Source organism: Leptonychotes weddellii, chromosome 4, assembly GCF_054177405.1.
Source record: "Leptonychotes weddellii isolate Sample4059 chromosome 4, ASM5417740v2, whole genome shotgun sequence".
Taxonomy (NCBI): domain Eukaryota; kingdom Metazoa; phylum Chordata; class Mammalia; order Carnivora; family Phocidae; genus Leptonychotes; species Leptonychotes weddellii.
Window position 1 is genome coordinate 89,884,554 of NC_138372.1, and position 24,511 is coordinate 89,909,064.

Genomic DNA, 24,511 nt, shown 5'->3' on the forward strand with positions numbered 1-24,511 from the left:
AAAAATCTGATTGCTAGGTGCGCACGTCCCCAGCTGAGGCCAAACAAGGCAACGCTCTTGTTCTTGAGTCCTCTCCTCTAAGGTAAGCAAGTGTCCTATTCCTGGTCTGTGTACTGCCACACTTTTGTCGCTTTTTGTTGGCTATTTCATTGTCTAAAATAGCCCCAAACACAGTGCCAAAGTGCTGTGTAGCGTTCCTAAGTGCAAGAAGGCTGGGATGTGCCTTTCAGACAAAATGTATGTGTTAGATATGCTTCATCTAGGCGTAAGTCATGGTGCTGTCGGCCGGGAGTCCAATGTTCATGAAATCAACAATACATATATAATAAGGAGTCTTTAAATAGAAACACACACAAAAAGGTTATTTATTGATTTCTTGCCAAAAATGTGACCAGAAGCTTGCAGGAACCTAACCCTGCATGTCCCAGAAGCAACATTCAGTATTCACTAATTCCGTATTCACGGTGACTTTATGACACACGACTACCACAAATCAAGAGAACCGACGGTATTTATAAATAAACTTACCCGCACAAGGTTGATACATAGCAAGCCCAGTGTTATTTATTAAAAGATGCAAATATTACACTAGAAGTGTTGTTCTCAGCTAGCCCACACTACCTGTGGAAGCTGAACTTAGCAGCGTGTGTCTGGTAGGGCAATTTGGCAGTAGCGTTACAAGTGCTCAGTAAAAACGTCTGACATAAAGCAGCCAGACACTGTGCTGGGTGACACGCCCATAGTCTCACTGAACCATTACAACACTCAGAGAGTGCTTTAACCTCTTGGTGCCTCGGCTTCCTCAAGGGGTAACTGTAAATGGGATTGATAAATATGCCTATCTCACAGGGCAGTTGTGAGCATCAGTTAACACCCTTGAGGACAGCTATTAGCTATCACCATCAAGCTACTGGGGAGATGCCATTGGTACCTCTACTAACATCCTTTGACCCTGCAAGTCCATTTCTAAGATGTTAACCTACAGAAACCATCAGTGATGTGCCCTTCCCCTCCCTCCAAAAAAGGCACAAAGATATTTACCGCAGCTTTCCTGACAGTATCAAAAAGCTAAAACAACCTACGTGTCCTCAACGGAAAAGTACGACATGTTTATAAGGTGGACTCCATCCAGCTACTAAAAATACAAAGGCAGAATACTTAAGCATATGGCAAAACGATCACAATGCCCTGCTAAGGGAAGGATGGGGTCACCAACGGCAAACACTGAGGGTTAAAAGAAAAAGGGAGAGGCTGGGGAGGGAAGAGAGAAAGTGAATGAACAAATGAGAATGAGAATGTGAACACACACCCTTTCCTCTTATTCGGAACACAGGTGGGTTAGGACAAACAGAAAGTCACCCACCTGTATGATCTGAGAAGCCCCGGGCCAGAAACTGCTAGTTAGCTCCCTGTAACGCCCCCTATCCATTCGCCTCTCTTTAGTAACAGAATTCAGATTTTCAGCTGGGCATACTATCACTCCACTCAAAGATTAATTCCTCAGCCTTTCTTGCAGCTAGGTTTGACCACGTGACTAAGTGTTGGACACTGAGCTGAAGGAAGGGTTGTGTGGGATTTCTCCAAAGTCTCCCTTTTCTGGATCCTCCTGCCTGAAATAGTGGGGAAGGCAGGAGGAACCGGGCTGCTGCTGGGTCTCTGACAACTTCATGAAGCAGCAGTATGCCCAGCGCTGCCTACCTGGGAGATATATAGATATATAGTTAATGTGAAAGAAGTCATCTACATTTTTACGCCACCGATATTTTAAAAAAAAAATTTTTTTTTTTTAAACAGCTGAATCTAACAGTACTTGATCCAGTCCCTTCTAAAAACCTTTGTCCCAGGGATGATGCCAGATGCTGCCACCACTCTGGGAGGGCAGATACTCAGGGGAGATGACACTGACAGTAAAAGAAGCTCTTCAGTCTGCTCCTTTTCTCTTCCCCTGGCTCCTGAGATGCCACCATGCTAGAGTTTTCTTCCTGCCTCCCTGGAGGTCCTTCTCGGTCTTCTCCTCTGCTGGACGCTCATCCTCTCAACAGCCTCTAAATGCTGGAGTTCCCGAGACTCGGTCCCTGTCCCTTCTGCTCACTAGGTGGTCTCACCTAGTCCCACGGCTTTAAATGCCGACTGTATGCTGATTCTGCCCACACTTAACTCCTCCCGTGTGAACGACTCACCAGAGACCTAGACTCGTAGATCAAAGCGCCTTACCTGACGTCTCCATTTGAAATCTAACGGGCATCTCAAACATGCCCCAAACCAAACTTCTTATATCCTCCACACACCTGCTTTTCTGCTTTCTAGTCTCAGTAAATGGTGACACTGTTCATCCAGTGGCTTGAGCCAGAAATCTGGGGGTCATTTGCACATTTCTTATTAGGGACCCTTCTCCCCCACTCAAACCATTAGGAATTCTTGGGGCTGTATTTTCAACATGTACCCTAACCTGAACCACTTCTCCCAATCTCTGCTGCTATCACGGTCTTCCGAGATACCATAACCTCTGGCTGAGACCCAGAGTTTCTAAATTGGGTGCATAAACCCCAGAGAGTACATGAAATGACCAGTGAGGTGCAAAAAAGCGAGAATCTCTACTTACATTTGCTACTTATATCAGTCTTTAAGTTTTTCCGATTTCCTCTATGTTTTAAAATGGTACAAGTTAGGGGCACCTGGGTGGCTCAGTCAATTAAGCGTCCAACTCTTGGTTTTGGCTCAGGTCATCATCTCATGGATCGTGAGATCGAGCCCCGCATTGGGCTCTGCACTCAGTAGAGAGTCTGCTTGAGATGTCCTCTCTCCTTCTCCCTCTGCCCCTCCCCCAACTTGCACATGTTCTCTCTCTTTCTCTCTCTCTCTCTCAAATAAATAAATCTTTAAAAATAAAATAAAATGGTACAAGTTATATTCACTGTGGTAGAAGCCTCTAGTGGTCCCCATACCCAACCTCCCCATTTTCCTTTGGTAATAGAACCCCTGTGTTTTAAGTGGGTGCATGGCCAGCCAGCTAAGGAGGACATTTCCCAGCCTCCCCCAGCAGCCGTGGCCGTGAACTCAGTCTGGCCAAGCTGCTGGCACTGGAAGTGATGCATGCCGCACTGGGTGGATCTTTAAAGGGAAGGACTGTGCTCTCTCCTCTCTCTTCCCACTTGCTTTGAGGCAAATAGAGATATGAACCCCTGTTTGACTCCAGAGAGCACAATTTTTTTTTTAAAGATTTTATTTATTTGACAGAGAGAGACAGAGCGAGAGAGGGAACACAAGCAGGGGGAGTGGGAGAGGGAGAAGCAGGCTTCCCGCTGAGCAGGGAGCCCGATGCAGGACCCCAGATATAGGTCTCCTATGTCAGCACGACTCTGGGATTTATTTATTTATTTTTAAAGATTTTATTTATCTAACAGAGAGAGCGCACACAGGTAGGCGGAGCGGCGGGCAGAGGCAGAGGGAGAAGCAGGCTCCCCGCTGAGTGGGGAGCCCGATGTGGGGCTCGATCCCAGGACCCTGGGATCATGACCTGAGATGAAGTTAGACGCTTAACCCACTGAGCCACCCAGTTGCCCCAGCATCACTCCAGGATTTAGATGACCTAAGAACTACCTAGCAATGTTTCTCAAACTTTCACAAAATCTATAATGCAATATGAACTATTAGTTTGGGTGGGGGGAAATGGAAAAGAAAGACGAATCACCATTATTGCATAACAAAGAGAGTTTGTTTGCAAATTAACAATCTCTTATCATCAATGAGAGGGATGTGATCAAGACAATCTTTTCTCAAGGTATCTACAGGGAAGGGCATCTTATTTGGACATTCAATTCCAATGGTAAAGGTTAAATGAAAACCTATGCAAGGGCAAAATGCTGGAAAATTTCTTAAAATATTCCATATAAATCTATAGAGGATCTTCTTCAGAAATTGTTTCCTTCAAGCATTTGACTCTTGGGACACAAGAAGCTTTTCAAGATTTCAACTTGCTCGTTCATTCTGCACACAATACCTTCTTTTTCTTGTTGGTTATGTGAATCACACACAGGCCAAAGCCAAAATAGCACACTGCTTTTGTTTCTTGTTCCCATGATAAGGCAACTATCTGCTAGCATGCAAACTGCATTTCCACACCTTGGATATGGTATAACACCTTGGCTATTATGCAACACCCACTAAGTGGAATTAAGAAAGAAGTGTTTGCTCCAAGCATAACAATTGTCATTGACTTTGCAGCTGGCTTTCAAATCTTCTGGATAATTGTGTGACTTGCACGAAGGGTGCCTCCCTGAGTGGTACCACTGTGGGTTTGGTCTTTTTTCTGCCTTTAGGGACCAAAACCATCAGTTAAGAACCGGAACTCATTTTGCACTTCATCTGGAAGTATTTGTTTGTTTTACCCAGGAAGTCACACTGCTTAGTCTGAAAATGATAAAATGAACTTAAGGCCTCCATGTCATTATCTGAAAATTTTCAGGGTGCCTTGGGTGGCTCAGTTGGTTAAGCGTCTGACTCTTGATCTCAGCTCAGGTCTTGATCTCAGGGTGGTGAGTTCAAACCCCATGTTGGGCTCCACCCTGGGCATGGAGCCTACTAAGAAAAGGAGAGAGGAGAGAGGAAAGAGGAAAAAGGAGAGAGGAGAAATGAAAGAGGGGAGAGAGGAAAGAGGAGAGAGGAAAGAAAATTTTCAAAAAAGGACAGTACATCGGAGACTCAGGGAGAAGGGCTCACTAATCAAATATAATTCAAGGTTTTCTATATTCATTATATTGACTAATTGCCTTTTTCTGTTTCAGTTACTTGTTCAGAAAAAATTGATTCACAGAATCACCCTATCGCTGCCCAAGGAGACTCAAAGAGTCTGTGTTTGCCCTTGGATCTGGTTCACTATTTACAATTAGGATACTGTTCTGCACTATACGTGTTCACAATTGTCATCTCTTCTTTTATGTTCTAATGATCCACTTTCAAATTACCAATCCTTTTGTCTGTAAACTGGGAATCTAATGTAAAAAAAACCCCGATAATAAAAATTGCAAATTACAAAGGTACATGATAGTTAAACAAAATAAAAGGACCACAGCCAAGACAGATTGTCATGCTATTCACGGAGTCGCCTATAGACAAATGTACCTAGTGCACATTCTTGGAGCACAAGTGCAGCCTTTAAGAACACAATGGTTATTAAGAACATTACAAAGTACTGTTGTGAATAGTTAGGAGCATGGGCTCCGGAGCCCGATGGCCTGACTTCAAAACCAGGCTCTGCCCCTTACTATCTGTTGACCTGAGGCAATCAATCACACTAAACTCCCTGTGTCCGGGTTTCTCCCCATAAAATAAGGATCATAGTGACTAGTACCCAACTCATACAGTTGGGGGAAGATTGAATTACTTAACAAATGTATGAGAACGGTGCTTGACACAGAAAAGGCTAAGAAATGTTATCTGTATATCTGTAACGCAGTGTCTGTGAACACCATACCTCATTTTACATTTCAGACTTGTGAAATGCAAGTCAGCATCTCTGGTTTGAAATTCCGGAACCATCCATGGTCCCTGGGCCCCACCTGTATAGAGTATCCCCGCCATGACACACTGGGTTGTTTACTCACCGTTTGGGACACAGGTTGCTAAAGCAAGCGATGATGTCTGTTTGGACAATGGGTTGCTAACAATACACTGTATTTCCTGTGAGAGATCATTTTTCTTCTTAATCAACACTTCAGATGGATCGGAGCTATTTTCACACAGTGCTGAAAAGCAATTCCATGAGTAGTTTAAAAATTCTGTGTGGTTGTAAGATTCCGGGATCCTGCAACGGACTGTAATGTCTTCAGCAGTCGAGGTGCAATTTAGTGTTGGAGATGGAAGAGGATCTGGATAAAAGAAATGTAGTATTTAGAACAGGAAAGAGTAACATTTAGGCTCATCGTCTACAAAGGTATGAAGAGCTCCCAACTTCCTTATGAGCTGGAAAAGACAACCACCTCCTTGAGCACCCAGGGGAGAGAACTCTCTCTTCTTCTGGGTCAGATCTACCTGCTCAAATTCAGAATATACGCAGGCACCAAACCCCTTATCCTCAATTCAGAAAGCCAAGAGTTTCCACAGGATAGCGGCAAAGTCACTTAGCTCCAAATCCTCATCTGAGTTGACATGAGGATTTAACAGTTTTTATTTTTCTCACTTACTTCATTTTTATTTCTTTATTTTTTAAGTAAGCTCTACACCCAACGTGGGGCTTGAACTCATGATCAAGAGTTGCATGCTCTACTGACTGAGCCAGCCAGGTGCTCCGTATTTTTCTCACTTACTTCAAATATTCATTATCCTGTTGTACTGAAAATATTCTTGTGCTTGAGTATAAGGTGGTCCTCAAAACTAAGTGGGCTGCTTCTTAACATATGTAGAGGAAATAGTTTATACTACCTTTCTAAAATCTAAAAGTGTTTAATTCCAAGAGATATCTGACTTACAATATTTGCAAAGCATGCGGTAGAGCCGTGCCGAGAGCAGGTTCTGCTAATAGGCAGAGTAGGGGATGACACCTGTCACAGACCTGTCAGTCTAGAGGCCTCAGGCCCAATCTTTCTCTAGCAAGTGCCCCCTATTGGCTACAGCAGCCTGAACCTGCAAGGATGGGTTAAGAACCACAATGCTAGTTTATCCCATTAGACATTTGTGCATTTGTTCATTCATATGCCTTCTTGCATCTCTACTTTGCCTCAACAACTAACCATAAGAAATTCGAGAAAACATGTACAAATATATGGACTCTCCAGAAAATGGACATGGCAGCATTTGGATAATAAAATTTCAATGCTTTATGAACATCTACAAAAAAGCAAATTAAAGGAAAGTAACGTTCATTGAGATGCTATAATACTATGCTGCTATTTAGAACAGTATTTTCTAAGGCAAAGGAATGCTTATAATCTAATTATTAATCTAAAATAATCTAAAAACTGAAAACATTCAACTCTTTCCCCCTATCTTCTCTAGACTTCCTTCGCACTCAGTTAAGTAACACACCTGGTTAGAGACCTGAGTCACCCATGACTTCCCTTTCTGGTTGGGACTTCTTCACCTGTTAGGTTTAATCAAATTCACATAACTTGTTACATGTTGCCTGAAAGCAAGCAATGGAAACCTTTCTCCAAATTAAATTGTAAGCAACAGACCAATAACTTTCAAAAGAGTGAAGAGTTGCTCTCGTTGACTCGAAGTTGGCAAGCCCGGAATCCTCCTCTCTAAGCCTCCTCGGGTCCATCCTGCCTACCACACACCCACAGCAGCCCCAGGAAGCACCTCCCAGCAGCCCCGAGTTTCTCCGTGCACTTGAGAAATGGAATGGATGGTTCTAGATTCTGCTTGTACCTATGCCTGCCTCTGCAACTAAGCTGGGCATTTCTCAGGGGCCTGAAACCGAGCTTTCTAGTTCCTTGGAGTTGTTCCACAGAAGCATTTCTCAAATATCAATGGGCACAAGAAATCACCAGGGGTGTGTGTTAAAAATACAGATTCCTGGGCCCCACCACCCCAGATGATTCTGATGTGGATGCTCCCTGTGTTCTGTCACAGATTCTAGTTTAGTGATCTAGTTTGGCCAACGTCTAGCATTTCGTTCAACACTTTCTGAACTCAACAGAGGTGCCTCATAAGACCCCTCAGACTGTACATCTTTGGAGGGTAAAGACTAGATACTCCTCACCTCTTACCCATGGCGCCTGACCCAACACAAGGCTCACAGGTGGCTCCTCAGTAAGGAGAATGTATGTTGGACAGAAGGAGGGATGGGTGGATAGATGGATAAATTCAGGGAGACGGTTTCAAATTACTCTCTCCACTGTATAAAAGGTAAACTCTTCAATCAGCTCCCCTCTGAAAAGGAAGGGTGAGGTGGCCAAGAGCCTTGACTCAGGAGCCTGACTGCCTGGGTTCACACCACAGCCTTACCAGGAAGAGCCACTTGCCCTCGGCCAAGTTACTGAATCCCCCTGTGGCTAGGTGTCCTCTCCTGTACAACAGGGAAACAAGCAGTGCCTCCCCTCCACGGTGGAGGTGAGGATGAAATGAGGTGATACAGGTAATAACGGACATAGGGATTAACATGCACTGCCTGGCATGGTCACGTCAGCTGTAATAGAGCACATGACGAGAAGGCAAGGCCCCCCACAAGTGTGCGTTACACAACCAGGGTTGGGAGGTGTGGGCTTCCGCTCTATGTAACCTTGGCCCACAGCTCTTGTGGTAGATTAAGAAATCATCCAGCCCAGGCCTCTTGTTCTACAGATGGAGAGACCCATTGCTAAATCTGTCTCGTTTTCATCTGTCAAATGGAATGTAATACTCTACAAGATTGGAAAGGTCTAGTGGAGTATGAACATAATTTGAAAGGGCCTACGTGGAAGAGCTAGTATGATTTTCCGTGTTTTCAGAGCTCATTTAACTATCCAAAAGCTCTTTCTGGGGGTCTCACTACAGCACAGTTGCCAGATAGCCATTCTGGAAGAGCCTATCCCGCTCACAGGAAAGTATGCAAACCTTCCTGCAGCATCTGGCTCAGAGCTTCTACAACTCAGATCTTTGTGTCTAGAATCCTCATATTCTTTCACTGCCCACACAACTTCCCACAGCGTTGTAACAAATATTAGTTACATCTCTACCTTAAGCAGCATGAAACTGGCAGGAAATGTATTTACTTCATCCTTAAGACAACTTAGTCAATTTACAATGAATGAATTCAGGGGCACTACTCTGTAAGATTGAGAACTGCTTATACAGATCTGACGATATTTGTGTATTTCTCTTAACTTTAAGAAAAAGTCATACCACTTCAGATCATTTAAGGATAGAATAGTTAATTCTAATTATATGAACATCACCATCTTCAATGCAACTAACAAAAGAAAGAACTAAAAAACATTGACGGTGGAAATTTGAAGGGGATTTTGAGGGAAGAAAGAAACCAAATACCAATTTACACACAGAAGGAAGTAGATGGCCTAAATTGAGGGGGTGCCAGGAAATCCCCCTGTCTAAAATACCTTTCTAAAAATCTCCCATTAGGCCTGGGGTCTCTGGAAGATCACCAAGTCACTTAGGTATTAACATACCCCAAAGGAAGTAGGCCTTCCTCATTTAAAAAAAAAAGTATGACCAATCATTTTGTCATTCAAGTGTGAAATCCTGAGTCATCTTATGTCTTTTTATAACCAAAATCTAAATCGCTTGACTCTTTCTTAGAAGTATCTTCTCTCTTTCCTTTCCCAACATCTACTAGCAACATCTGTCTCCCTAGAAGATCACAGTAGCTTCCAACCTAGTGTCCCCTCTGTCTAATCCACCATCACTACCTACCATCTGATTAATCATCTGAAAATAGAGTTCATCAAGTCACTTCTTTGCTCCAGTATCAGATCCAGTGGCTCCCCACTGCCACAGGCTAAAATCCAGACTCTCAAGCCAGGACTGGAGGTCCCACATTCAATGCTGCCCAGATCAGTGCCTCCTGATCAAAACTCACCTCCTCTGGACTCTGCTGCTTGGCGGGTCTTTGCTAACTAGGCTATTCAGTTGGTCTGACTCCTGAAATCAAGCACCTTAGTTGAGTGACCATGAAATTTTAAAAATCAAATTATTCTTAAACATCTCATCAAGTTTAAAAAGATAAACGTATTCAAAAGTTTGAACTCAGTTTTACAAACTCTATAAAAGGGCTCTTAAAATGCATTCCATTGTTATCTAAATTTGAAATCAATCTTTTTAGTTGCTGGCTCTATAAACAGCCAGATCCCCAAACTACGCATTTTAAAAATTCTGCTTCTCCAAAGGCATCCACCGGTTCTTCCAATGGGATGCCTGCACACCTTAACAAGCCTCACTCTTCTCAATGGAGTTGATCATCTTCTGGACAAACCAGCCACCCAGTCTGAGAGCCCCCATTTCTGTCAACTGCACCTCCGACCTCCCAGTCACCTGGTTCGATTCCTTCCATTGCTATAATAAATATTTATTGAATGCCTAGTACCTACTGAAGTCCCTTGCTGGGCTCTGGGGCTACAATGATGAACAAGAGAGAAATTCCCTCTTCCTTCCAATGTCTCCAGCAGACCAGGCAGGTGAACTGGTGAATAACAGCTATTCATCCAGCTCCTCACTCCATCTTGTCCCACTGAGACTGCCTCAAATGGGACTTAGAGCTCAGATTTGAACTTCTACACTGGACTTTCTGCCTCTTCTCCATTCCCTGCAAACTATCGTACACACTTTGTTACCAGTTGGATCTTTCTAGAACACCTCTGGCATAGAGTAGGGAGGGCTAGAATGACACCCTCTTCTAGGAGAAAACAAGTGAAACTGGGACCCCACAGAGGTGTGACATGGGTAAAGGTTCAGCTGGGAATGCTGGTGGGTAGCACAGAAAAGGCAGACAAAGTCAAGGGCAACACTAGGATGCCTGAGAACAGAAAGAGGTGATCATGGATGCCAGCTCTCATACAGCCTTACACTGTCGATCTTAGCTTTAACTCAGAGTGAGACGGGGCCACTAGAAGGTTCTAAGCTGATGAATGACATGCTCCAACCTCTGTTTTAAGATCACTCTGGCTGCTTCTGTTTAAAAATAAACTGTGGTCATCATATATGTAAGTCAAACCATTACGCTGTACACCTCAAACTTATACAGTGATACAGGTCAATTATGCCTCAATAAAACTGGAAAAAAATGAAATGTAATTAAATTTGTAAATAACACAAAATGTCTCCTGTAAGGGGCAATGGTAGAAGCTGGGTGCCCAATCAGGCGGCTGCTGTAGTCCTCCAGATGAGGATGAAGGAGCCTTGGAACAGCCCCAGAGGAAGTGGTGAGAAGTGGTCAGATGCTGTAAAACCAGCAAAATTTCCTGGTGGGATAAACACAGTGTTCAAGAGAAAGAGGAAGAGAAACATGGGGTCAGGATGACATCAAGGTTTTAGCCCGAGCAACCAAAAAGAAGGCACTGCTGTTAACCAAGCTGGGGGAAAGATCTGGGGAGGAACAGGATTTAAGGGAGAGTTGATGAGCTCACTTTGGGACCTGTGATTTGAGAGGCCCATCAGATAGATATCCGAGTGAAATACAGAGAAGTGGTAAGAAACACACATAAGGAGCTCAGTGGGGCTCCAGGTGAGAGCTCTCAATCTGTGCATTATCAGCATCAAAATAATATTTAAAACCCCCGAACCCAGAACGAGCTCACCCAGCTGGGTGTGAATGCAGGCAGAGAAGGGTGGCTCAAGCCTTCATGTCTCCAATGCTTGCAGGTTGGCAAGATGAGGGAACCAGCCAAGGAAGCTGAGAAGGAACAGTTAGTGAGCTAAAAGAAAACCGGAATAGGGTGGTGTCCTGGATGCCAAGAGAAGGTTGTGTTTCAGAGGAGAGAGTGATCAGCTATGTCAGATGCTGCTGAGTGGCCAAGAAAGATGTGGTGGAGACAGCATGAATGGATCACTGGCTTCATTAATGAGGAGATCAAGAGTTCTGGTACAGTGATGGGATGAAAGCCTGTTTGGGGTGGGTTAAAAGTAAACAGAGAAAAGGAGTTAGAAAGCAAACATGGACAACCCTTCAGGGAGATTTTCTACAAACTCAAGATGGCAAGTGGGTGGTAGCTGGAAGGGTGGAGGGGGCGATGAGTTTCTCAGCAGCCACAGTGTGTGAGCACGGAACATGCAGCACATCGGCCTGGACCGGGTTGCACAGGCCAGAGGAGTATGGCCCATTTAAAAAGGAGCAAGGATGGGGCACCTGGGTGGCTCAGGTCATGATCCTGGGGTCCTCCCTCTCCCTCTGCCCCTGCTTGTGCTCTCTCTCTCTCGCTCTTTCTCTCACATAAATAAATAAAATCGTTAAAAAGTAATTTAAAAAATTAAATTAAAAAAATTAAAAGGAGCAAGGAAACTAAGCAAGTCTTCCAATGTGTGAGCCCAGTGAGTGAGCACATTCGGGGCTGCCTAAGGAGGACAGGGGGCGATGCAAGGTGAAGGGGTGGCAGATTTGGCAGAGCAGGGGACATCTGGCATGACATAGTGGAGGGCTTAGAATGAGTGGTAATAGACATGTACCTATGAAACAAATAATACATTAGATGTTTAAAAAAAAAAAAAAGAAGATAGTAGGAAGGGAAAAATGAAGAGGGGGAAATCGGAGTGGGAGACCAACCATGAGAGACTATGGACTCTGAAAAACAAACTGAGGGTTCCAGAGGGGAGGGCGGTGGGGGGATGGGTTAGCCTGGTGATGGGTATTAAGGAGGGCACGTACTGCATGAATCACTGGGTGTTATACGCAAACAATGAATCATGGAACACTACATCAAAAACTAATCATGTAATGTATGGTGACTAACATAACATAATAAAATAAAATTTAAAAAATAAATAAACAGAATGAGTGGTAATGACAACTTCTAGGTTCTATCCATGGGGAAAGGTGCGGGGGGCGGGGGGTGGATGGAAGACAAGACCATCACGAGAGATCAGGGACACAGAAGCCAGGATATTAGAATTATATACGTAAATATTATAACCACTAAGAATTATGACAGCAGGAACATCAGAAACAGCAAAAGTGAGCCAGGCATTCCAGTGATCCAGAAATGTTGGGATGTATCCACGGGCCTATAGATGACAAGGAGAATGACCTGGAAGCATCGATGGGAAGTGTGGAGGAACCTGGACTCTATCTCCAGTTCCCGTGTAAAGTGATACAGGAGAGAAAAAAATCCACCTCCTGGGGTGCGGTGCAGGTGCAAGCAGGCACTCTAATTTCTAGAGCATCACCTCTCAGTGGAGCTCAGAGTTCTGAGTTCACTGCTGCCACTACATCCCTTTCCAGAATATTCCTAACAAGACAAGTGATGCTGCTGGCAGCAGCCCCGCCCAGCTGGGGTCGCTCCCTCCACCTCGGTCACATCGTCTCCTCACTCAGAGGATGACGAGGGGACAGACATTTGCTCCTCCTGTGTGCCTGACAGCCTACGAGACCGAATTCTCTCATTTCTCAGAAACCGTTCATTTGTGTTCGTCTCTTAAAATAGTTGGAAAGTTGCCATTTTAAATAAACCAATTTATGGGATACTCACCAATCACAGTCAGAGTGAACAAGATGTCACCAAAGCTCGGAGATTCGATTCTATACTCAGCTTCATCCGATGATGTCAGATTGAAGATGGTAAGGCTTCCTGACATGGTGTCTAAATGAACTCTACCTACAAAAGGTGGGAAAATGTGGACGGGAGAGTCTGCTTCCCATTCGATGACTTTATCCTTACTTTTTGTCCACATGATCTCTGTAAAGGGTACGGACCTTGCTACAGAGAAAGTTATGCTCTCGTTCACAATTCCAAACATCCTCTGGGGATCACAGCTGATGGAGTCTAGGAGGGAAAAAGAAATTGGTTAGGAAAACCAACACGACTTTATGGAAAATAGAAAACCATCCTCCAAGATGCTCTTTGGGGGGGAAAAAAGTTAAATTTAGCAGTAAAAATGATTCATTGGCTACTTTTCACACGAAGCAGATAAACTGCTGATGGCAAACACAGCAAGCAGGACATGTTTGACCATGCGGAGTTTACTCTCTAATGGGGGCACTGGGGCCCACATAAATGCAAGAAGCGGATTCAACTTCGATGGAGCACCAAGTCCCTGCTAGGGGCTGTGGGCACGGCTGCCAACATGACAGCCAACCAGACAGGTGTCACTCCAGGCCCTCAAGAAGCCCCACTGTGTAGGGAAGACAAAGCAGGCCCGGGGAGCCACGTCCTCGAGGGCCTTCCCCAGGAAGTCATGCTGACACACCACAGAAGCCATCACCCAAGGGCTGGGGGAGCGGGGGAGGAGAGGCAACTGTATTGATAGAGGAAGCGGAGCCTCCCCCAAAAAAAGGAAGCCCTGAGTTGAGGAGCTGGGTGTGTTTGAGGAAATAATAAAAGCAGCTCCCCACGGCTAGAGGAAAGCGAGCAAGCAGGTCACAGGTGGGGGGTGAGGCTGGAGGGGCAGGTGGGGCCAAATCACAGCATATGTGAGTGTATGTGAGTGTACCTGGGGGTGTCAGGTAAGACATGCTAAGGGTTTGGGATGGATCCTAATGGCAAGGATAGCCACAGGACGGCTTCCAAAACAAGACCGGCATGACGTCATTTAAGCGTGGGCAGCGGTGGCTGGGGACAGGCATGCAGGCAGGGAAACCAGCAACGAGAGGGTGGCAGACTGGGCGGACCAGAGCGGGGTGTGGGTGGAGGCGACAGACAAAAGGGCAGACTTGGAGAGCAGCCTGGGAGAGAAAGCAACGGGGTTTAGTGACTGCAGGTGGCGGGTGAGGGAGAGGGGTAGTTCATGGTGTTGGTCAGGCATCCTTCTTGGTTGACTGACAGAGGCTATTACCTGAGATCAGAAACAATGACTGGGAAGCAAGCCAGGTGGGATGAGACACAGACTAAGGGCACGGGACTAGGTTCAGTGGCGTGGGGGGCGTAGGGGAGCTGGCTCCAATCGTCCCCCCTCGTGAGTCAACCGTTAGCATCTCACCTGGACCCCATTCAGCCAAGCCTGGCTGATCACCTGAAACCCACATGTGGGAGTATTTACAGCAAAGGAACTAATGCTTCAGACAGAGACTCCTGCCTACTCTGCACCAATCCGGTTGTTAAATATTTACTACCACCCCTAGACTGGGATAGTCTCGATACCCCCAAAATGGGTTTAAATGCATCTGGTTCCAGACTTGACTTTCTTGTTAAGAGAGAAGAGCAGCTGTTAAGGGAAAGACATTAAAGATAAATTAAAACTTGATGGAAGTTTTTGCCTAGTAGCAATCAGGGTAATTGAAAGAGCATGGGAAAAATCAAGACTATTAAATAGACCAATTGTAGGCAACTGTGTTCAGTAATTTCAAATAAGAAGTAAATATGTCCCATTTGTCTATTGCAAGGATTTCTAGAACCCATCTCCCTTAATTAAGGGAGACTGCCCACAGGAATACAGCAGCAGCCTTCCTTGTGGTGCTGATCAATCACGCCCTCTCTTCTCTCACACTTGGCCACAGCACGTGACAGGGGGCAGGATTTGAGGAGTGAGGGTCTATCCACAGCCACTAGTGGAGGCTCGAAATGTCTTGTGAGTGAATGAATGAGTGAATGCATGCATGAATGGGAGTGGGTAGGGTGGTGGGGGAAGAGAAGCAGTAGGAGGTGAACCTTGGCTGCATAAAGATGGATGGCTGCCATCTTCCCAGGGAGAGGTGATGTTTCCTGGGCTTGAGAACAGGAGGACAAAAGAAGTCGGGAATGGAGCTAGTGCTGGTAAGAAGCACGGGAGGGGAAGGGGGAGACCAGTTCCAAAAAATTCCGTTTCAAGCTGGAAGAAACTCTCAAAACCACTTAGTCGAACAACCCCCCATTTCACAGGCGAAGTGACAGGGCACCAAGAAAACTGACGGGCAAGGTCAGCACATGCCTCCTCGCTGCCGGCAGTGTATTCACGCACCCTCGTGCCCCTTTTCAGCGCGCGTCACACACTGCAGTAGTGACGCCCACCACGTCACACAGAGTCCCTCGGCAGGCTTACGGCAGCATCAGGACCAGAACGCAGATTTCCTGACTCTGTGCAGCCCCACCCCCGCCCTTCACAGCAGCCTGGTCCTGGTACTCACTCTGGAAATACTCACTGGGCAGGTCTACGATGTGGGGACTCCCCCAACCCCAGAACACGACATAGTCCCTGCCCTCTCAGAGCTTACTTTTTGTTAGGGAAGTCAGACTTGATCCAAATAATTGGACCAGGGGCGCCTGGGTGGCTCAGTCAGTTAAGCATCTGCCCTCAGCTCAAGTCATGATTCCCAGGGTCCTGGGATCGAGCCCCACATCGGGCTCCTTGCTCAGCGGGGAGCCTGCTTCTCCCTCTCCCTCTGCCTGCTCCCCCTGCTTATGTGCACTGTCAAATGAATTAATTAAAACAAATAATTGGACCAACACCCCGCTGCAACCATGCTCAGGGCCAGCAAGCAGAACCACAGGGTATCACTACAGAGCACCCACTCGGGGAACCGACGAGGGGTTAGAGACGGCTTGTGAAGAATGAGGAGCAGTGAGCCCCACCAAGCGGAAGGGGGAGGCAGGCCCATGTTCAGGGAACACAGCTCCTGAAGGCAGGAGGGCAATGCCATAAGACAAGAGGTACCCAGGGGCTACACACACAGGCAGGGGCCAGGCCGTGCAAGGCCACAGACAAAATTCTGCCCTGTATGTTGAGATCAGAATGCTACCAAAGAGTTTCAGACAGGATGGTGACAAATAATACGAACTCTTAATTTTAAAAATGTGTTTAAAAACAAAATATACATAGACACATAGATATAATTTTATATAGATGCAGAATGGTGATATAGACATTTAGCACAGTGTGTGTGTGTGTGTGTGTGTGGCTTGGATGCCTTACCCCAGCCCCCAAGCCCTATAACCACCCTCAGTCTGGTAATCTCCATTAACAACTCAGAATACACCCTTCGCTTTTTTCTCCCTGATCAGATCATCAAATAGAAACAAAGATATATCACACATAATGCATAAATATATATATATAAAATTATATGCTTTGTCATGATTTAACAAAAATGGTCTTATGCATACTTCTTTGCATCTTGCCTTTCCCATCAAGAATACCTCATAAAAGTCATACCAAATCCACCAGTATGGCAAGACTTCATTCTTTTTAACAGTTACATATTATTCCAGGGTACGAATGACCCATAATTAATTAGCCATCCACCACTGCTGAACACCCCTTTAGTCCCTAGCTTCTTCTACTGTAATAACTGTTATAACTATACCTGTGTCCAGGTTCTTGTGTATTTACGGTTTTGTGTCTGTGGGACAGTGTCCCTGGAGTGGGGCTGAATTAAAGGGCAAACAGATTTTTTATTTTAAAATTCCTTTTTTTTCTAAAGATTTTATCTACTTATTTATTTGACACAGAGAGACAGAGAGCACAAGCAGGGGGAGCAGCAGAGGAAGAGGGAGCCTGATGCAGGACTTGATCCCAGGACCCCAGGATCATGACCTAAGCCAAAGGCAGATGCTTAACCAAGTGAGCCACCCAAGCACCCCAGATTTTTTAATAGAAGCTGCCACGCTGCTTGCATTTGCAATTTACATTTCCATCAGTAACACCTGAGTTATCTTTTCCTTGCGCATCTCATTGTTATCTGAATTTGCATTTTCCTGACCTCTAGAAATTTAAAAATCTTTTGTTTGTTGGTAATTTGGATCTCCTTTTCTGAGAACTGTCCTTTTGTATCCTTTGCCTTTTTTTCTATTGGGTTGCTTGTTTTTTTCTCATCAAATATGAGTTCCTTGTATGTTATAGAAATTTTTGTTATCTATAATTTTTCTCCAAGGTGGGTGGTTGGTGTCATTCCCTAAGACAGGGGATGTGGAGGAGAGCCACGCTGGGGCTGGAAGATCATACTTTCAGTTTTGGACACTGTGTGGGGTCTGTAAGACTCCCAAGTGGAGATGTTCAGTAGCTGGGTACACAGGTCCGGGGCTCAAAGGAGAGGATCCAGACTTGGGGATCATCACATTTGTAGTGGCTACTGTCTAGCATTCCCTTCCCACAGTAAAGTCTTTTCCATTGCACTTCCAAGACTAATCCTGAAGTAAGTTGCTGATAGGATAATTGCCAATGAAAAAGAAGAACAGGAGAAAGGGGAGTGAGTGGTTTCTCAAAAGTCACAAACCGTGAACAAATGAATGAATGAATGAATGAATGAATGAATGAATGAATGAATGAATTTGCACACAAACAGCAGCAAAGGAAAGGAGTCAGCAGTGAGCTGGTTGCTTTGCTGATATCGGAGTGGTCAGAGAGGATGCCAACTTCCCATGCTAGGGGGCAGAAGGGTAAGTGCCCAGATTCTCAGGCAGATGGGCCCAGTGGAACTCTCAAAAGCCTCCCACACAAGGCTCCCTCAGCTGTAAAATGTAAATCATTAACGCCCACCACAAACGATTGTTTTGAGGTTTGAATAAGACTGAGAGTCTTTACACAATGGCTAAAATGAAGTTGGCTTTCAACAGGGCTTTCCCTCTTTTTCTTGCAGTGAGTCAGGCCACATCAACACCTTGGTTGTATGTGATCCTGGCTCTGTGACCACTGAGTGTGGTGTGAGCTTGCATCATTTACAAACAGAGAGAGGGAAAGAAAAAATGAATTAGTGATTGTCTAAACAGACATTCCAGGCTAGCCAGCATTTTTTAAATCGTTTTGAAGAATACTGAATGATCTTTTGAAGATAGGAGGGTGCCTAATACCAATAGAGAAATCATATATCTAAAAACAGCTCCAACTCCAAATATTTTGTTGCAGTATCCTTGCAAAACATTTTCATCACACCCAATTTTGATAATTCTTCTTCTATGGTTTGAAGTCAGAATTGGAACTCACATATTTTGCAGATGAAGTGTCTTGATTTTTTGACTTAGAAAATATGGTCACCATAACTACTGAGTTAAGGAGGAGGAATTCCCACTCCCAGCCACAAATTCCTCTGCGTGTTTTCAGCTGGATCCTGGGATTGACATGGGCTGCTATTTTTAGTAATCAAACACTTGTATAGTACTTACTATCTGCGAGGCACCAACGGAAGAGTTCTACAAATATGCACCCAGTGAATCCTCTTAAAAGCCACACAGGCAGGCGTTATTTTTGACCCTGTTTTTTGCAGATGAGGAAACTGAGGCGCACAAAGATTAAGCAACTTGCTAGTGAAGTGGTAAAACTGGATTTGAACCTAGACGGTCTGACTCCAGAATGCTCATAACCACCATTTCTTATTTGGCCTGCTATGCGGCATATGGCTATTAAAGATGTGACATGATCCAGGATTTCTACAGATGCGGTTTCCAGAATGTATTGGGAATACTCTAGTTGAGACTCAAGCATGCCTCTGAAACCTGCAGGTGAGGTACCAAGCTCCGTGGTCCCCAAATCACTGAATGTCAGGGCCTGAGAGGTCCTAAGAGAGCAAGAGTCTGTGGCCCTCATGTCCCCGACTTCATACATGAGGAAATTGAGGTTTGATCGAGCAAGAGAGTGACAAACCCAGATCCCCAAGATGTGACAACCTGAGTTTTGTGATGGTAGTGTTGCAGTTTGCAGACGACTTCTGATGTGACAAAGGGACCTGGGGCAGGGCTTCATAATTAGAGGCCATGAGAAACGAAGTTGAAGGGAGGGCCTAAGAGTCTGCACTCCTCACGGGTAACGGCAGGTACCATGCGAGAGGCGGAAAAGGGACAAGAGAGGCTTGAATGCGGGGACGAAGAAAAGCTGGAGCCAAAACAAGAAAGAAAAGGGAAAGAAAGCAAGGAACAAATGAAGAAGTGACAAGGGAAACCAAACCACAGGAGCCACTGCGAAGCCTGAGAGAACGGGCAGACGAAGCATGAACAGAGACCCGCCGCGCCGCGCCGCCAAGCGCAGCCGGGAGAGGTACTGGGCGGGCCAGGGAGCCGAGGCGCGCGGGCACTGGCGCGCATGCGCTCCTCCCCTCCCACCCGCGTGAGCGCATGCAATCTGCAGAACTTCTGATTTTCCAGGAAATGCTGGAAGTTCAAATTTTCTGTGAAAACTTCTCCATTCTGAAAAGGCGGCAACTGATTCCAATCTGAGTTCAGGGCCCCGCCCCCCGCCCGGCCAGGCTAACCCCATGAGGGCAAAGACAGGGTGGTGCTTGGTCTCTGCTGTATTCCCGCTGCCTGGCACAGGAAGGGCACTCGATAAATATTTGAGTGAATTAAGTAACCTTAATACAGCTGGACTATAGTCTGAAAGGCAGGGCTTCCTGACAGAACCACAGAATTTGGCAGTTCCTCCAGACCCTGAGCTTTGCAAGGTCCTAAGCTGCTGTGGAAACTGGGTGATGAATCATCATCACTGAGCGAGAGGTGGTGGAAATGTTCAACTGGCACCAAAGAATAAGTGGCCTGGGGACCCCCTAGCCGCCGGTGTGCAGGCGAAACGGTCCCCTTCCCCCAACGCCGGCCACCAGCGCCACAGCCAGACTGGAGGGGCTGCTGGATTCCCACTCCCATGTCTCCCCCACTGCTGTTCCTTTCAAGACGCTCCCCTTGTCTCCTGCTTCCCCTTCAGGTTTAACTAGGCTGCGCCTACTACCTGCACCAGGTAAGCCTGGACCCATGCAGGATGTCAGCTCTGAATCAAAGGTTATAATAGCCCGTGTCTGGTCTGAGGAGATGCAATTTGTTTATAGATGTTATTTCTTAGAAATGAACAATGTGATTTTGAAGTCTTTTTCTCTCCCTAAAATATCTTTTAAGGATGGCCTGCAGATCTTAGCAGTTAAGATCAAAGTTCATTTGATGAAAAAAAAATCCCCTAAAAGTTTCAGTACCTGAATATAAATCTTGGTATTTCCCCACTATGTTCAATATTCTAACGGTGTTTCAGTTAAAGCCTCCTTCAAGGCGTGAAGACAGCAGGATCTGGGGGCATTCTGAACCCAAGTGAGCAGAGGAGTCTCTTCTCCAGACAGGGGGTTGTGACCACAACCTTTCTCCTCTGTATCGTGGCACACCCTCAGTTGACATCTACCTGGAGTGTGAAAGTGGTGGCATTTTGGGAGACAAAGTCTCTCTCTACACACATACACACATTTACAACACAGAGAAGTGGCCACTCTCCTAAAATGTCTGTTATCAGATAATCTGTCCTATTAGGTTCATAGATATTCTCAGATTAGTCAGGCCCCATTACCCAGTTTTGGGGTAGGAAATCTGCTCACCAGGTATGTAGATAATAAGGAGGAAATGGAGTCTTTTTACTCAAGGAAGTACAATGCAGCTTGTTTCTTTAACCTAGCTCTTCATAAATCCACTCCAAATGAGCCCTAGGCTAACTCAGCCCAGCAAAAGTAAGGGCATGGGGCCTGAGAATATGGGGAAGAACATTCCAAAGAATGGGAGCCACCAGGTTACAAAGGTTCAGAAGCTGACCGAGGTCACGCAGAAGACACAGAGCTGGTGTCTGGACACAGGCAGCCAGCTCCGGAGGCTGCACTCTTAGCTAGGAAGTGAGAGGCCTTGGTCTTCCCTTGTCCATGCCATCCTTGTCCAGACCGAGTCAAGTACTTGTGCTGCCATGAATGCTAAAAACAGGACTCTCCTGCTCTCAGCTACGCCACCACTGCTTCCCTGTCTCTTTGACTTCAGCCTGAAATGGCAGCCACCTGAATCTCAGCAAGTTGTAAGCCCCCTGGCCCCCCAGTCCCAGAAACCCCCCAGAACTTGCCCCACAAGTGCTCTCAGTTGTCAAGCTACTCCTTGCCTCTTGGATGAGCTCATCTGGAATGGAGATATTGGAACTGACTAAACCAATTTCCTTTTGAGCTTTTCTGTCTTCTGTCAGGCTAAAACATTCCCCAAAGCTAAAAAGCTTCCCCAAAGCATTACTCCTTGGGCTGACACTTAAAAGTCCTTTTCCTTTCCCTCTCAATCTGTACAGTGAGCCTCAGCAACTACTACCCACACGACTCATGAGACATGAAATTTGGTCTGTCCGGATGGAGATATTTTCGGACACTGAAGACTGAATATGAAAAAGGGAATGTAAAATCCCTCATTAATATTTTCTATATCAACTACATGTTGAGATGAAAATATTGTGGCTCTATTAGGTTAAGTAAAATAGATTATCAAAATCATTTTTGCTGGTTTCATATTGTTTCTAATTGTCAGCACTTCTGCAGCCTGTCCTTTCAAGATACCCACATACCATCTTGGTCAAAAGCCCCGTTTGTGAGCTCATTAGGCTCAAAAGCCACATGTTCTTGTTGGAGGATATATCTGAGATCTACAGCACGCTTTGGGGAATTGGGTCTTTACTAGAGCTATTTAAGACTCTGTGAGTCTTTTAAAATCTATTCTCCAAATTCTGATTCAAGGTATTTCTATACACTATTGATCATTCCATTAAGAATTTCTTTATAATCCCTACTATTTTCAGGTTATTAGGCTCATAGTTGAGAAACTAATTTATGATGACAACAGCCTTATTAGTTTCCTATGAATCTGAGTTTATTATTTTCTGAATGTGTATATAAAATGGCATTTTTTTTTCTAGTTTTTAACTGTTACAGGGGAAAAATGCTCAAGAAACTACACCAGCAGTGAGCCTGGTGGAAATTCAGACACTAATCACAACAGACATTTTGGGGAATATTATGAAAAGGAAGTGAAGTCCACTAGGACCTGAAACGGGTCTTGAGAACAAGCCTATCAAAATAATTGGTTTCCCTCAGATAGATACTTGGTCAAGGTCACAAAGGGTAGACCTATGAACTAGGGCTTCCCGGTTGCGGGCACAGAGCAGACATGAACTTACTGCAGGGATTCTGGGCAAGAGGTCTCTTTACTTCCACTGGTTTCCACTGGAGCCCCAGAGTCCCTGGGGTAAGAGGTCGCTGGCGCAGGCGCCAGCAGCTGAGAAGGGAAAGACAGACCAAAGGGCACAAGGGCAAGAAGATTTTTAAAAAGGAAAAGAGGTCAAAGGAGAAGATCCTGTGTCTATAAAGTAAATGGAAGACATTTTCTTTTGACGCTGGTAGACAGACACTGAAAGCTATCTCCAAAGAAATGCTAAGATGTTTTCTAGCACTTTCCTGGGGACAGTCTCAGTATTTTACACTTCCTATTCAGACCTCAACTTGGGGGAACAAATGGAAAAGCTGGTATCATGGTTTCACTTTCAATCCTGAGACAGAAGGTTTGATTTGCGACTGCAGAGTCTAAGGGGCTGTGTGGTAGCAAAGCTCGGTAAGAACTGTTGTATTAGCTCTTTTTAGCAGAGCCTGCCTTATTCTACTGCTGCTTTGTATAGTTCCTTTTTCTTGCCAGCGATCTCCACAGCTAGATTTTCTTTCCTTGTATGCAGAAACAAAGCCATATACTACTTTAAAAAGCCTTCTGCGCTTGATAAGAAATTTAAGAGGAAATCAAAAGACAGAAAACTTCTGCAAACAAACACTCATGACTCACATACACAGGCAAACTTTCTGCTTTTCAACAGAGGAACCAATACCTACCCTGAAACCCTGTTTTCATTCAAGAAACCTTACAGTGCTCAAAAGGGCAATAAAACAAATTCTTAGATTGAGTTCTCAAAAGGTGGTTCTAAGTCTCTTTAAAAATTTTTTAAAGATACCCATCGAAATTAAACCAAAAACCTAGTCACAAATGCAATGCGGGATACTCGATTAGATCCTGGTGTTTTAAAAAAGGCATTCTTGTGACAACTGGGAAAATCTGAATAGGGGTAGAAGTTAGGTGATATGATGAGATTACTGTTAATTTTCATAAATATAATGTTATCAGGATTATGCAAAAGTACTAGGGAGTAAAGTATGGATGTATAGAGAGAGTGTAACTATAACAAAATGTTCATAAATACGTAAATAAATCCCCATCCTGAATTCTACAGCCCAAGTAAGGTTTCCCCAACACTCTTCTGCAGATGATGATACTGAAAGCAATCTTACGTGACTGGTAACTGTGCTGTCCTATATAACTTCACATGTCTTAGCAAAATTACACTGGACAATGCATACATGTCACATATAAGAGATCACCCATGGGGGCTCCTGGCTGGCTCAGCCAGAAGAGCGTGTGACTCTTGATCTTAGGATTGTGAGTTTCAGCCCCGTGTTGGATGTAGAGATTACTAAAAAAGTAAATACACCTAAAAAAAGAGAGAGAGGTCATGATGGCTCTTCATATCTTCATAAAATTTGCTTATCTAATCTTGGGTTGGGCATGCATGGATTTTGAGTCCAATGACTTCTGTCATGTTTTCACTTCTTTCCTGTGTGAACTTGGACAAGGTACTTAACCTAACCTTTGTTCTTCTCCTTAATAGTCTCTATCTAAAAAAACTGGTGTGACAATTAAATGAAAACAAAAATCCAAAATACTAAGCATAGAACCTGGCACAGAGCATGTCCTCAATTCATGACAGCTATTATTATCATAACAATGGGTCTAGTTTTCTCATAGGAATACACCACACTATTTTGACTTAGAGTATCTTTTTCCTAAATAAAAACACACAGACTCTGAATCTTGATTGCAGCAAAAAAAAAAAAAAACCCAGAAAACAAAAAATAAACAAACAAAAACATGAACAGGTCTCACACAATAATGTAAGATAATAACTTAAAAAGGAGAAATGCTAGACAAACACTGTCTCATCTAATGTCCAGATTTAACGCACCAACCATATTGTTAAAAAAAAAAAAAAAACATGAAAACAAATCAGTGAAAGGAACTTTTTAAGAAGTAGTATATGGCTTTGTTTCTGCATACAAGGAAGGAAAAATCTAGCTGTGGAGATAGCTGGCAAGAAAAAGGAACTATACAAAGGAGCAGTAGAATAAGGCAGGCTCTGCTAAAAAGAGCTAATACAA

At 44.7% G+C, this 24,511-nt stretch overlaps 1 protein-coding gene and 1 long non-coding RNA gene across 4 annotated transcripts in view; one reads left to right on the forward strand and one right to left on the reverse strand.

Moving 5' to 3' along the window:
• Positions 1-24,511, reverse strand: part of LOC115943959 (uncharacterized) — a 1,191,882-nt gene that overhangs the window by 1,162,645 nt on the left and 4,726 nt on the right. For all 3 annotated transcript variants that reach the window (XR_014144113.1, XR_014144114.1, XR_014144112.1), the window contains exons 2-3: positions 13,116-13,409; positions 5,604-5,867 (exon numbers count right to left, since the gene is read on the reverse strand). This is a non-coding gene — a long non-coding RNA (uncharacterized LOC115943959). The remainder of the gene's footprint in view (positions 1-5,603; positions 5,868-13,115; positions 13,410-24,511) is intronic.
• Positions 1-24,511, forward strand: part of ATP1A1 (ATPase Na+/K+ transporting subunit alpha 1) — a 343,485-nt gene that overhangs the window by 139,485 nt on the left and 179,489 nt on the right. The gene's annotated exons all lie outside the window — the stretch shown is intronic.